The sequence below is a fragment of the Lontra canadensis genome, unplaced genomic scaffold, assembly GCF_010015895.1.
Source record: "Lontra canadensis isolate GAN:19392208 unplaced genomic scaffold, GSC_riverotter_1.0 scaffold28, whole genome shotgun sequence".
NCBI classification, from domain to species: domain Eukaryota; kingdom Metazoa; phylum Chordata; class Mammalia; order Carnivora; family Mustelidae; genus Lontra; species Lontra canadensis.
The window spans coordinates 11,195,306-11,211,180 of NW_022631022.1; the positions used below are offsets into that span (position 1 = coordinate 11,195,306).

Here is a 15,875-nt window from a genome sequence, read left to right on the forward strand (position 1 = left end):
AAAGTGACAAACAGCTCTGGAACTGGGAAAATATTTCAGATAGTAGTGGGGAGTCTATTGAGCAGAGAAAGAATAAAAGGAAGAAGGGGGACAATACAAAGAATGGAGTGAAGAGTGGTTAGGATATCCCTGCAGTAAAAGCTGATAAGAAAAACAAGACACTACCATCACTCTGCTTGGTATCTATCCTTATGAAAAAGGGGCATACATAAAGTTGGAAGGAAGAGCACAGGGAATTTCTCTCTCTCTCTCTCTCTCTCTCTCTCTCCCTGTCACACACACACACACACACACACACACACACCCCTTTAGGAGCACTGAAATCAAATTTTTTATCCTAGCAAGTAAAATGTACTTTACAAATACCAAATCCCAACACTGTTATAAATAAGGGAAAGACAATATACTTGGCAGGACTGCCATCTGATATAACATGATTCAATAAATAATTTGATGAAAGAAATTGGATTGGAGATGGCTATGTTAGATAACCAAAGCTATCCATGTGTCGCTTCAACAGTTTCTTTACTCAATTTTATTTGTGGAGTAATGGTATTTGTTTAGTTAACACTCCAAGGCTACAATCAATTTTAAGTTAATATACAAATAAATCCCAACACCATTTTTATTTTATGATTTTATAGACTTATAAAATAAATCTACCAATACGTTTTTCCAGAAATTCATTGTGAAGTGGGGTCAATTAGAATATAATAGCAAATCTGGGGCACCTGGGTAGCTCAGTGGGTTAAGCCTCTGCCTTCAGCTCAGGTCATGATCTTAGGGTCCTGGGATTGAGCCCCGCATCAGGCTCTCTGCTCAGCGGGGAGCCTGCTCCCCGCGCCCCCCCCCCGCTTTCTCTCTGCCTGCTGTTTTGTCTACTTGTGATCTCTCTCTATTCAATAAATAAAATTTAAAAATCTTAAAAAAAAAGAATATAATAGCAAACCTTTTGCTGTTATGCTAAATATTAATGAAAACAAATAAAACAGAAAAGCTATGATAATCTTAAAATCCTAAGGGGATTTAAGAGAAGTTAAGACATGGTCCCTCATATGAGGTATATAATAGTGATTACAGAGGTTTTTTCTTAAACATAAAAATTGAGGGGTGCCTGGGTGGCTCAGTGGGTTAAGCCTCTGCCTTCAGCTCAGATCATGATCTCAGGGTCCTGGAATCAAGCCCCGCAATCGGGCTCTCTGCTCGGCGGGGAGCCTGCTTCCCTTCTTCTCTCTCTGTCTGCCTCTCTGCCTACTTGTGATCTCTGTCAAGTAAATAAATAAAAATCTTTAATTAAAAAAAAACATAAAAATTGAGATACTGTACAATAATAGTCAAATAAAACAATCTAATTCTTTTTAAAAGAATGTAAGAAAATGAGAACAGTAAGAAGAGTAAAAGGAATCACAGGTCACATTAAATTAAATTAAAATTCAACCCCAATTTCTATTTGATATTACTAAGAACAAAAATATAACGTAGGGATATTCTAGTGCCAAAATATACTAACAAACACATGGCTAATTCCAAGAAAATGACTAATTTTGAAAATAACTTGCAAACACAGTTATTTTGCTATGTTATTAGCTATATCACTCTATATAAATACCATGTAAAGATACAATTAAAAGGATATTTCATTAATTTAAACAGAGCAGAGGATCCAAAGAAAATGGCAAGTCTACCTTTTACAAAAAAAAAAAAAAAAAAAAAAAAAAAAAAAAGATAATGCCTGATTGCCAGAGATTGAAACTAAATTCCAGAGTGCAAGCAGGTATGTTGTACCACACTGGGAACTATCTGGTGACCTGGTATCTTGTTTCCTTTGCTATCTGAAAGTAGAGTATTCCTATGAAAAGACTTTTGTAATTTGAAATGGCAAAAATCAAAGAAGCGATTACCATTGGTAAAAGCAAAAATCCTCTTCTGATTTCTTTCAGTTACCAAAAACAGGTACAAATGTAGGTTTCTGGTAAAAGCAAAGTGGCATAAAATGAAGTTTTGGAGAACAGAGGACACCTGTACTCCTCTCTCTAATATAAATGCCAAAGCCCTGTATCCAAACAACACTGTCAGTTGTTTTACCTCATAGAGGCACTAAAGACAGTCAACTCTTAAAAACAGGCTTGACTGTCTCAGACTCTAATGAGTCTCAGCAAAAAAAAAAAAAATCTCTCACTCATTAATGCATTCCCCTTCTTCTAGCCCTTCTAGTCCATATTCTTTACATACCAACTAGAACGACCTTTTAGAAACAATCATGTCCATCTTATGCTCAAAATCTACCATAGGCTTCCCATCTCACTCAGAATTAAATAGGTCTACAGTGTTTTACAGGTTCTGCCTGCCACCTCTCTAACTTTATCTCCTACTACTCCTTCTCTTGGATCAATCTATTTCAACAATATGGCCCCCTGCTTTTGCTCAAATACACCAAACAGGCCCCCTTCCTGGGGCCTTTCCACTTGCTCTTTCCTCTTCATAAAATGCTCCCCACCCAGATATATTGAATGGTCTTTCCCTTAATTTCCTTTAGGTTTCTGCTGAAATGTCATCTTACAGTGGAGGTGTTTATTATCTGCCTTTTTCCACAGATTGAAAAATCCATGAGAATAAGGATGTAATCTATTTTGTTCACTGTTAAGTATTTGTTACCTAGAAGAGTGAATGACACAAATAGGTACTAATAAATAAGTATGGAAAAATGAATGTATAAAATGGAAATAAGATCAGTTTAATAAAAGTGAGGCTGAAACTGGTTCCCTATTTGTTAGCTTATCATTCCTTTTTAAAATAATAATCAAAACCAATTTTCTAAATAACCATACTTTTTTTGAAATTCTGTGAGGAGCAGTGAGAGGTGAGATTGCAAATGACTCTCTAAGCTAGACAACTACTCCCAAACAGCAAAAATTAACTTTTAAAGAAACTTAAATCCTGACTAGGCTTGGTAGCTAAACCAACACTGACCTTATATACCATTAACGGTGAAATGACCTGAACGCATGTTCTAAGAAAAATAACTTTGTATTCATTATAGTACACTCTATACTACAGTGCTAGAAAAGGAATTTTAAATAATTAAATATGTTCCAAAAAGATTCATATACTCAGCATGATGTTGGGATATTTACAAATGTGGTCAGAAATGTAATTAATCTCTTGATTCACACCCTTCTTTTTTGTATTTCCTTAACCAGTCACTCTTCACATTAATTTCTACCTCATCAGTATTTCAACTATCCACTTGTTCTCTTCATGTATATACAGTGCCTTGGTTCAGGTATTGTGTATTGCTTGTTCGTGTCTTTTATGTTTCCATTTCAATCCATAGTTAACATTGACTGCCCACTTATCTTACCATAAACACAAGCTGAATCACATCCATTCATTCCACAAATGTGATCCTTTGCTGCTTTAGGAATAACATTCACACTCCTGAGTATGGCATTCTTCAAGATGGCCTTGATCTACCCTTTCAGCTTCAGTACGTATTATATCCCTTCAAAAACTCAATGCCCCCAATCTCATCAGGGTATTAATCACTCCCCAAACATACCAAATTCATATTCTACTGTTCCCTGCCCCAGGATATCCCCTCCCCTTCCTCTAACTCCTAACCTATTAAATTTCTAATTTTGATTCAACCGAAGATCAAATGCCTCCTCCTCTGAGCAGTGTTCTCATCAAGTAAGTCTAAATTAATCGCACTTCTTGAGAAGTTTATATGCACTTACTCTGCCTTAAACACCGTTAGTTGTTTTCATTTACATTCTAACAATAAAACTTAATAATAGGGAGCATACCTTGTTCATGTCTATGTTGTTTTGGTACTTAGGAGAAGTATATTCTGCTTTCAAATGTTTACTGAATGACTAAGAACATAAAAAATTAGGGCATTCGTGTAACTGTCATAAGAATTCAGTAACTATGGATGGATTAAAAAGAAGACACCCTGGGGCACCTGGGTGGCTCAGTGGGTTAAAGCCTCTGCCTTCGGCTCAGGTCATGATCTCAGGGTCCTGGGATGGAGCCCCACACTGGGCTCTTTGCTCGGCGGGGAGCCTGCTTCCTCCTCTCTCTCTGCCTGCCTCTCTGCCTATTTGTGATCTCTGTCTGTCAAATAAATAAATAAATAATCTTTAAATTAAAAATAAATAAATAAATAAAATAAAAAGAAGATACCCAAAATAAAAAAGTTATGTCTAGCAATCTAAGTAGATGAAGAATTAGTAAAATAATACTTATTTTTTAAGCAAAGTATTATTTTTTTAAAGCAAATGGCAAATATGTTGGAGGAAACCTCTAAAGTGACCTAGTAGGCTCAGCTTCCAAAACAATCTAGTAAGCTCCCACAGATAGCTTCTATAAATTCTGGGAAAAATACAAACATAAAACAACTACTTAGAGGCTCTGGAGAGTGAAAAAAACCAGGCTTATTTAGATGATAACATATATGTGGAAGAAATGACTAGAATGAGTGACTTTCTCTTTTTAACAGTTTTTAAGAATCAAAATAGGTGATCTTCCCATTCTCAAAGCTTTTATCCTGAACATAAGCAGTAGCCACAGCATGCAAGAACGAAAGTTCCAATAAATGTCTTTCTAGCTTGAAGAGGTCAGAGCCAGAACAGCCATAGTCATCACAAAGTAATGACAGAATCCCAAAAAGAGATGTAGAAAAGAGGAGTCCCAAATTTTGGTATATCTCTACGCCAGTCTTGGCAGAGCCCGGAAGTACATATTCACCGGGCAAGACAAGGCAATATGTAGTTGAAGCTAAAAAAAATCAAGTTGAGATTTGAGCAGGTGCCAAACTCAGGCAGCAAAGAGTTTGTACTTTAAGTCTAAATCCAATTAATGGCTCACTAGAACAAAGAAATCCAAACTCTTTTGAGGAACATGAAAGAAAACAAAATTTCCATACAAATAACATTCACAGATACCCATAATACAATTCCAAATTCCTTGATAATGAAATGTGACCCAATCTCAAAGGAAAAGATAATCAAGGGAGACCAACCTCAGATGGCCCAGACATTGAGATTTTTCAGATAAGGACATTAAAGCAGTTACTATAACTATGCTTAATGAGGTAAAGGACATATGCTCATAATACAAGAAAAGACTAAAAATCTAACAGATAAAGAAAACAGAAGACAAGATGTAAGCCTTAGAAATAAAAATTAAAATATCTAAAATCTTAAAAAAAAAACCAAACAAAACAAAACAAAAAAAACTTCCAGGATGGGTTTAAGGGAGGAATGGTGATGACAGAGGAGTGAGTATAAATATGATGACCGCTCAATAGAAATAATTCAATTTGATAAAAAGAGAAAATAATTAAAAGAAAAATAAACAGGCCCTTAGAAACCTAAGGGAAGATGTTAAAAAGTCTAACAGGCATAGTGACAGAACAGAGAATAGGAAAAAAAATGTTGAAAAAATAATGGCCAAAAATTCCACAAATGTGGTAAGAGACATAAACTTACCAATTACAGGCACTCAGTGAGCTTAAACAGGATAAATGTGAAAAGCCCCATACCTAGACACATAACAAACTTCTGACAACCAAAAATACAGAGAAAATGTTGAAAGTGGTAAAAGAGACGTATTACATACAGAGAAACTGCAATTCAAATTACTGCAGAGTTATCTCCAGAAATTATGGATGTCAATACATATGGAAACATATCTTTAAGGTAAGGGGAGTAGAGGAGAGCTCAGGTGGCTCAGTTGTTTAAGCGTCTGATTCGGCTCAGGTCATGATCCTTGGGGTCCTGGGATGAAGCCCCAAATCAGGCTCCCTGCTCAGCTGGGAGTCTGTTTCTCCCTCTGCCCCTTACCCACTTGTGTTTTCTCTCTTTCTCTTTCTCTCAGATAAATAAAATCTTAAAAAACAAAAAAATAAAGGGGAGTGTGGGGGCTATCAGCCAAAATACAAACATCCCTCAAGAATGGAGATGAAATCCATTTTCAAAAAAAAGAAAAGAAACTGCAGTACAATAAATACTAAAAGAAGTTTTTCGACTTGAAGCAAATGTTATCAGAGAGAAACTTGGAAACTGAGGAAGGAAAGAAGAGCACCAGAAATAGTAAATATAAAAAACTATATTTTCCTTTCAACTTTGTTAAAACATTTATATAAAAAATTATAGGCATACTGTTGTGCTTCACAGATACTGTATTTATTACAAACTGAAGGTTTGTGCCAACCCTACACTGAACAAGTCTGTCTGCACCATTTTTCCAACACCATTTGCTCACTTCATATTTCTATGTCATATTTTGGTAATTCTTGCAATATTTCAAACTCTTTCCACTATTATTATATTTATTATGATGATCTGTGATCAGCGATCTTTGATGTTACTATTTTAACTCTGTTTTGTAGAGTCGCTGCACCCATATATGATGGTACACTTAATAAATGTTTTGGTATTCCAAGTGCTCCACAAACCTACCACTCCCCAACTCTCTCACTCTTCTCATTCTCCATCTCCTCAGGCCTCCCTGTTCCTTCAGACACAACAATATTGAAACTAGGCCAATTAATAACCTTACAATCGCCTGCAAGTGTTTGAGTGAAAGAAGAGTAGTACGTATCTCACTTTACATCAAAAGCAAGAAATGAATAAGCTGGGGCGCCTGGGTGGCTCAGTGGGTTAAAGCCTCTGCCTTCCGCTCAGGTCATGATCCCAGGGTCCTGGGATCAAGCCCCACATAGGGCTCTCTGCTCGGCAGGGGGCCCACTTCCTCCTTTCTCTCTGCCTGCCTCTCTGCCTACTTGTGATCTCTGTCTGTCAAACAAATAAATAAAATCTTTAAAAAAAAAAAAAAAGGAAATGAATAAGCTTAGTGAGGAAGGCATGTCAATATCCAAGAAAGGTCCAAAGCTAGGTATCCTTGCCAAACAGCCAAACTGTGAATACTCAGGAAAATTCTGGAAGGAAATTATAAGTACTTTTCCAGTGAATACATGACTGATGAGAAAGCAAAACACCCTTATTGTTGATATAAAGATTTAGTGGTCTGGATAGAAGACCAAAGCAATCGCAACATTCCCTTGGGCCAAAGCCTAATTCAAAGCAAGGCCTTAACTCTCTTCAGGCCTCTGAGGGCTGAGAAAGACGAAGGGGCTGCAGAAGTCTGAATGTAGCAGAGACTGGTTCATAAGGTTTAAGGAAGAAAGCCATCCTCACAATATAAAAGTGTAAGGTAAAGCAGCAAGTACTGATGCAGAAGCTGCAACAAATATCCAGAAGATCCAGCTAATATAATTAAGAAAGGTGGTTATAGCACTGGGTATTATATAAGACTGAAGGATCACTGACCTCTACCTCTGAAACCAATAATACATTATATGTTAATTAATTGAATTTAAATTTAAAAAAATTAAAAAAAAAAAAGAATTTCAAGAGGATGGTGGATACACAAAATTTGTGTTTTTGTTGCCACAGAAAATACTTTGTCTTAGAGATGAATTAATGTTTTTATTTCTGAACAACAAAAACGTTTGAGAACTTTTAATTAAAAGGCTCTCTTGGCTTAAAAAAAAAAAAGGCTATAGTAAACAACAGATTTCCAATGTAGATGAAACAGCCTTATTTTGGAAAAAGATGCCATCTAGGACTTTCACAGATGGAGAGGAGAAGTCAATGCCTGGCTTCAAAGCTTCTTAGGATAGGCTGACTCTCCTGTTAGGGGTTAATGCAGCTCGTGACTTTCAGTTGAAGCCAACGGTCATTTACCATTATGAAAATCCTAGGGCCCTTAAGAATTATGCTAAATATACTCTGCCTGTGCTCTGCAAATGGAATGACAAACTGGATGACAGCCTATCTGTTTACAACATGGTTTACTGAATATTTTGAGCCCACTGTTCTGACCTACTGCTCAGAAAAAAAAGGATTCCTTTCAAAATATTACCACCCGTTGACAATGATGCACCTGGTCATCCAAGAGCTCTGAGGGAAATGCACAATGAGAGTAATGTTTTCACGCCTGCTCACCCACCACATCCATTCTGCAGCCATGGATCAATGAGTAATTTCAACTTTCAACTTTCAAGTCTTACTATTGAAAAAATACATTTTGTAAGGCTAGAGCTGCCATAGATAGCAATTCTGATGGATTTGTGCAAAGTAAATGGAAAACCTTCTGGAAAGGATTCACCATTCTAGATGTCATTAAGAACATGCATGATTCAACGAGAAGAGGTAAAAAATATCCATATGAACAGGGGTTTGAAAGAAGTTGATTCTAACCCTCATGAATGACTTTGACCAGTTCAAGACTTCAATGAAGGAGGTTAACTGCAGATGTGGAAATAGCAAGAGAACTAGAATTAAGAGAAGTGGATTCTGAAGATGTGACTGAACTGCTGTAATCTCATGATAAAATTTTAACAGAAGAGGAGCTACTTCTTATGGATGAGCAAAGAAAGTGGTTTCATGAGATGGAATCTACTCCTGGTGAAGATGTTTTGAAGATTGCTGAAATGACAACAAAGGATTTAGAATATTACAGAAAACTTACTTGATAAAACAGCAGGGTCTAAAAAGACTGACTCTAATTTTTAAAGTCTTACTGTGGGTAAAGTACTATCGAACAGCATCAGATGCTACAAAGAAATCTTTGGGAAAGGAGGTGGCAATTGATAGCAAACTTTACTGTCATTTTCAGAAACTGCCCTAACCTTCAGCAACCATCACCCTGATCAGTCTGCTGCCATTAAGATCAAAGTAAGAACCTCTACCAGCAAGAAGATGACAAACTGCTGAAAGTGGATGCAAGTTAGCATTTTTTAGCAGTACAGTATTTTTAAATTAAGGTGTGTACATTGTTTTTTTAGACATAATGCTATTGCACACTTAACAGACTACACTATAGTGTAAATTTAACTTTTAGATGCACTGGAAAAGCAAATCATTTGACTCACTTTATTGCAATATTCACTTTATTGTGGTGGGTAGAAATAAACCCACAATATCTCCAAGAAGCGCCTGCATAACATTCTCTCATAGGAGTTAAAACAGAGGTAATATAAATGAAAAATACAGCATAAAGGAAGGTAGGGGCATGGGTAAACAGACTTGTAAGGTCACAAGATTTCTGCATTTTACGTGAACTGGTACCAATATAATTCTAAATAGACTGTGAGAAGTTAATGATGTATATTAACATCCTTAGAGAAGCTATCAAAAAAAGCAGAGCATTGCTCAAAAGCTAACAAATAAATTAAAAGGAGTTCTAGAAACAGTCATATCTAAAAGAAAGAACCAAAGTACAATCCAACAAAATACAGAGAAAAACAGAAAAAAAAATTAGTATCCCTAAATCCAACCACACAATTAAAATTCCATTTTTGTCTACGGAGGAAGACAGAGAAGCAATCAAACAGATACTACTCCTTTCAATGAGAGCACACCTCATTGCTCTGTGCGCTCATAAAGTTCATGGTGCTGCTCTTTCGAACAAGACAATTATATCTGGGTTTGGTGTTGGGGAAAGGAAGATGAAAACATTACAACTGTACTTTTACATTAAACAAAAAACATACAGTAGCATACCAATGTGAAAACTGCATACATAGGTTTTTAGTTTGTCTGTTTTTATAGTACCCATTAGGATCATAAGTCAGTACCAATAAAGCAGCTTCTGCCTAACTATCAAGTACATTTTAGTGGATTTTTGCTGATTACCTAACACAATTTGCTATTTAAAAACAGCTGTGTGAGCAATTACTATTCTTAACTTAATTCCACAAACAATTCTATTCATTTCCTGTAATGAGGCCTGTGTACTCCCTGCGTTCAAGTCTTAGACCATTAATTCCTGCAATGGCAACACACTCTGAGTCTGAGAACTACGTAAAAATTTTCCTTCATATTTTTCCTTATGTTTAAAAATCTCTTCCTCATATATCCTTTAAACTATGACTCATTTCTCTCTAGACTCAACAAAAATTTACATTGACCACTTGCAGTCCTCACATTTTATTCACTCACTCATTAATGAATCTCTTGCAACTATCTAGTCTCTTCCTAGACCATAGCAGCAAATCCAAATGCCAGGCACACAGAAAGCTCTCAAACAAATATCTGTTTATAAGGTAAAACTGAACTTTTTCAAAACACCAAAGGTTATCCTAAAATAAAACACAAAGGTCCTCTGTTGGTCTTTGTTTCTTACAACTCTGTATCAGAGGTCAGCAAACTTCTGTGAATGGCCATAAAGTTAATATTTTAGGCTTTGTGGATACACTCGCCTTACAACTATTCAACAGTATTATGTAGTACAAAAGGAGCTGCGGATAAAATATAAACAAATAAAGAGTGGCTGTGTTCCAATAAAGCTTTATTTATAAAAAATAGGTGACAGACCATGGATCATATTTTGCCTACCTCTACCCTACGGCATTTAATCCTATTAACCACCATGCCTCTCTGGGATTTGCTGACATTAACCTTTTGACCTCTATTTTTGCACAGTTATCACTTCTTCTTCCGTGTGAAAACTAAAAATACCTGCTCTTCGTCCCATGTTCTTCTCATTTTATGCTCTACCCTTTGGACAACTAATTCAGTTTTATGATTTTGACTGTCTCCTCCAAATGACGTTTCCAATGCACATTCCCAGCCTTAATCTCAGTTCTGTATTTTGGGTCTTAAATCATCAAATTCTTGCTGGAAACTTTCACTTGGTTTTCCTGCCATCTCCTAAACCCCATTATATATCTTAATACCAAATTCTCTGCATGCCCTTCATCTCTTCCTCCTATGCCTCTGGACCCTAATTATTAATATTTCTAATACTGCAGGTAATGCTATATAGTTCAGGTCAACCAGACTTATAAACTGGCATCATCTTTGATTCTCCCTTCTCTTTTCCCTCTCTATTCCTATACTGAGTATTCCTTCTGAATGTCTCCTGAGGCAGCCTTTCTGTTCCCTTTTATTCTGGGATTTCACGATACCCTAGAGTCTCTCTGAAGCTTCCTAAAACAGTATTACACAACATTTCACTAGTTTATAATATCCTGTCCAAGTAATCTTCCTAAAACAACCCTTTAAAACACATTACCCCAGATTTTAAAAGTAAGCAGTTTCAGTGCCCCACTACCAAGAAAATAAATCCCAAATTCTTCAATCTGAAATGGAATATTTAATCATCTGTTCTATGAATGTTTACTGTCAGTTGTGCTGGGTTTTGTCCCTCCTAGTTCAAAGCCTTTGAAAACCCAGTTACAATGGCCTCTTCCCTTCTAATCCTAGGAGTCAAAAAACTTACTAATTTCTTATTATGGCATACACACTCATGGTTTAGGGAGGATTCTAGGCACTGATGATACAGAAATGCACAAGACACAGTAACCCCACCTTCAAGCACCTGTCATTCAGTGGCTTACCATTCAAACTCTCAACTGTAACCAACAGGCATATTTATAATACATAGTATCACTTATTATTCCTCTTGGCACTTCTATCTCCTCTATACTTAAGTCTTATTGGTTTAATGCTCACTTTCAATTTCACCTCTGCTGTACAACTTGCCCAACCTCATTAATCTTCACTCAGTCCTCTTCAATACTTTTACTAAACTTAAAAATCTATGTCACACACCACAAAAGTTATAACTGTTATAAGTGAACACCATTTAACAAGCAGCCTCCAATTAATTTAAGAGTACATTCAGTTCTGGGGTGCCTGGGTGGCTCAGTGGGTTAAGCCTCTGCCTTCAGCTCAGGTCACGATCTCAGGGTCCTGGAATCAAGTTCCACATCAGGCTCTCTGCTCAGCGGGGAGCCTGTTCCTCCCCACCGCCGCCCCTCCTGCCTCTCTGTCTACTTGTGATCTCTGTCTGTCAAATAAATAAATAAAATCTTAAAAAAAAAAAAGGAGTACATTCAGTTCTTATACTGTATCACCTATAGTGCTGAATACATACAACAAGTTCAATTAAAAAAAAAGTTTTTATACACAAAATAACACCGGAAGTTAATATAAGGGCAGGTTTTCTAGTGGCAGGTATAGCTTTTTACTTATCAACTTATACTGATTCTCCCCAGTCTCACTTAACAGTAAGAGTTTTCAAGGGAGCCTTCAAAAAGGACATAATTGATGACCAAGACACAAAAGCAACCACATTAAGAAGACTCTTAGCTGAGCCCCTGACTTGTGTTCTCCACAAGCATGTATATTTATTGTAGTACCATATAAGCAAAAATCAGCACCATGTATGGATTTCTAAATTTTGAACTCTCATAATTAAAGCTTAACCCATAAAAAAATAATTGAACTTAAGTCATTTGAAAATATCTACAACTTCAAAGATGAATAATTAGATCAAAAACCTACCATAGCAAACACCTTGGGGGCTGTTAAAACTAGCTGAAAAACTTGGTCTCTGCCTATGTAAATAAATCATACCACTTTTGAAATCTTTACCTCAGAGTATTTTTAGTTTAAAAATAGAGGAGTGTTTATCAAAAGTATTTATCAGCAATGAAAAACACACACTAACAATGACTTCCATTAAACAACAGAATATAATCTTGACATAAAAATAAGATCTGTACACCAAATCTTACACTTTAGAAAACTGGCAGTTTCTTCAAAGATTAAAAAATACATACCCTATGACACAACAATCTATCCCTAGGTATTTTCCCAAGACGCAGTGAGGAAAAACATACAGTCACAAGAAAACTTTTACACTCATATTAAGGACAGCATTCATAACAGCTAAAACTGAAAACAATCCAGATAACAATCACTTAAAAAAAAAAAAAAGAATAGGGGCACCTGGGTGGCTCAGTCAGTTAAGTGTCTACCTTCAGCTCAAGTCATGATTCCAGGGTCCTGGAACTGAGCCCCATCTGGTGCTCCCTGCTTAACTGGGAGTCTGTTTCTCCCTCCCCCACTTCTGGCTTGTGGTCGCTCTCTCAAATAAATAAAAAAAAATCTTTTAGAAAGAAAGGCGGGGTGGGGGGGGGGCGGCCAGAGGGAGAGAAGGAAAGAAAGGAAGGAAAGAAATAATAAAAAATCTATACAGTTTATCCATTTAAACCAATCCCATTCAGCAATACAAAGACATGGACTAGGGGTACACACAACATGCATAAATCTTGGTAACCATATGCTTAATAATAGAAATCAGATTCCATTCATATGCTGATCTAAAAACAACAAAATCTCAGTAATAAAAATAAAGACAGTGGTTGCTTCTGCAGTAGAGTAGACTACGAAGCAGTGCAAGGCATACTTACGGGATAAAAAAAAGTTTATCAAACAAAATATTCTAGTGACCAGTTTTCTAAGGTATTCAATTGAAAATAACAATTATAAACTATGGACAAAATTTTTTAAAACTATTTGAAGGCAAGGAAGAGTGAGCAAAAGGCAGAAATTGGAAAAGACCTGAAGAGTGAAAAAACAAACCAGATTCACTGACTAAGATCCAAATCTATCAGGATTGTCTAATGAAGACACCCCAGTCAGTATGGCATATCATGGCTGAACAAGCAGAAAGCTACTATCTTCTTTGTTTAAGAAGCCAGAAAACAGAATTCGGGAAATGCCAGTGTGGCTGGAAAGTAAGGAGGGGAATCACAGAAAGGATAAAGTCAAGCCACAGTTGGGGAAGGTCCAAAGATTTACATTCAAATCCTTGGCTGACCTAACAACATAAATAAAGGGGACAATAGAAGAAACCCCACTGAGAGCAATGCCTAGAAGGCTAAAATACTAATCCTAGATTTCATCCACTGGTACCACAGAGGAAACTAATCAGGGATGCTTAGTAAATAATTTGGGCTTTCTACAAACCTGTTCTAACAGAGCATAAAACCAAGCCTCCAGATAATTGACCAATAATGTAACTACTTACCAGAGCAAAAACCAAAACTCTATAGAGAAAAACCAAAACTTCTATAGCACATCTCGTACATTTTCTAATACAAAATAAAAAACACAGGCATGGAGAAATAAAAATATGACCTATAGCCCAGGAAAAACAATCCATACATCGAGATCACAGATGCTGAATAAGGAGGAAAGGATTTTAAAGCAGCTATTATATATTCAAAGACTAAGAAAAAGATGGTCAAAATGAATGGACAAAGACACTCTCAGCAGAGAAAATGGAAATGTATTTGAAAATGGAAATTCTAATGCTCATTTCAGCAGCACATACACTAAAACCAGAACGATACAGATAAGATTATCATGACCCCTACACAAGGAAGACATGAAAATTTGTGAACCACCACACATTAAAAAAAAAAAAAAGGAAGAAATTCTAAATGGCAATTCTAGAATTTAAAATTGTATTAACTGAAATAAAAATTCACTGAATAAACTAAATGAACTGGAACCAGAAGAAGAAACTGTAAGTGAAAACGAATAGGAATCAATAAAAAATTATTCAATGTGAAGTAGAAAAAAATATTGGAGAAAAGAAACAGCACCTCAGCTACTTGTTAAACAGTATTAAATGGTCTAAAATAAATGTAATCAGAGTATGAGAAGTAGATAAGAAAATGATGCAGAATACACATCTGGGGGAAAAAACTGCAAAAATGTCTCCAAATCTGTGAATAACATCACTGAGTGTATGCAAATCCAATGACCTCAGTAATCTCTAAGCAGGAAAAATACAAAGCAAACCTCAATAATACACACAATCATCAAATGGCTAAATGCAAACACAAAGAAAGAAATCTTAAATTCAACCAGAAGGAAGAAAGACAAATTACATAAGGGGAAAGTGACATAAATAAAGGCTGACCACACATCAAAAACAATGGAGGCAAGAGACAATAAAATGACATCATTAAAGTTCTAAGAGGAAAAGAAAAAGTCATCTGAAGTAACTGCTTAGAGATCTGAAGTACAAGAAATACTAAAGTCTTCATGCTGAAGAAAATGACACCAGGGGAGCCTGGGTGGCTCAGTGGGTTAAGTAAGCCTCTGCCTTCAGCTCAGATCATGATCTTAGGGTCCTGGGATGGAGCCCTGAATTGGGCTCTCTGCTCAGCAGGCAGCCTGCTTGCCCCCACCCCACACCCCCGCCACCTGCCTCTCTGCCTACTTGTGATCTCTGTCAAATAAATAAATAAAATCTTTTAAAAAAGAAAAAGAAAAATGACACCAGATAAGATTTGGATCCACAAGAAGGAAAGAACAGAAATGGTAGTTACATAAGGATATATGACTATTTTTCCTCAATTTTCTTTAAAGTGCACAGGATTATTGAAAGCAGAAACTATGAAGCTGTTTTGAAAACTTTAAAATAGTCTTACAACAAAGAATAAAAAGAGGCAAATGAAATAATTCTTTACAAGATTCTTAATTTTATCTTGATATGGTAAATATAAAGTTCATGTAGACTGTAATGAATGTATACTTTCATCCTTAGAGCAACTCTTAAAAGTAATTAAAAGAGGTACAGCTAAAAAGTCATTCAAGAAGTTAAATTGGAATACAAAAATATATTTGATTAACCAAAAAGAAGAGAGAAATGCAAGAACCAAGGCACAAAAAAAATTAAATAACATGATAAAACTAAGCATAACATATCAATAAGAATTCAAGTATTGGAAAGAATGTAGAGCAACTAGAACTCTCATACATTGCTGATGGGAGTATAAAATAGTGAAATCACTTTGGAAAAACTCTTTAGCAATTTTTTAGAAAATTAAACATATTTCTATATGTTGAGAGATTCCACTCTTCATATTTACCCCAGAGAAATAAAAACATTTAAGTTTGCAAATTGAATTATCCAAGACTGTTTCTAACAGCCTTATTCATAATAGCCAAACACTTTAAAATATTTCTAATGACTGCAGACACCTAAATGGATAAATATAT

The 15,875-nt window shown here is 35.9% G+C and overlaps 1 protein-coding gene and 1 non-coding gene across 4 annotated transcripts in view; one reads left to right on the forward strand and one right to left on the reverse strand.

Annotated features, from left to right (window-relative positions):
* Positions 1 to 15,875, reverse strand: part of TCF12 (transcription factor 12) — a 381,460-nt gene that overhangs the window by 219,584 nt on the left and 146,001 nt on the right. The window lies entirely within an intron of this gene.
* On the forward strand, positions 14,174 to 14,280 carry LOC116872134. The gene has a single exon (XR_004383600.1). It is a non-coding gene; the product is annotated as a U6 spliceosomal RNA (small nuclear RNA).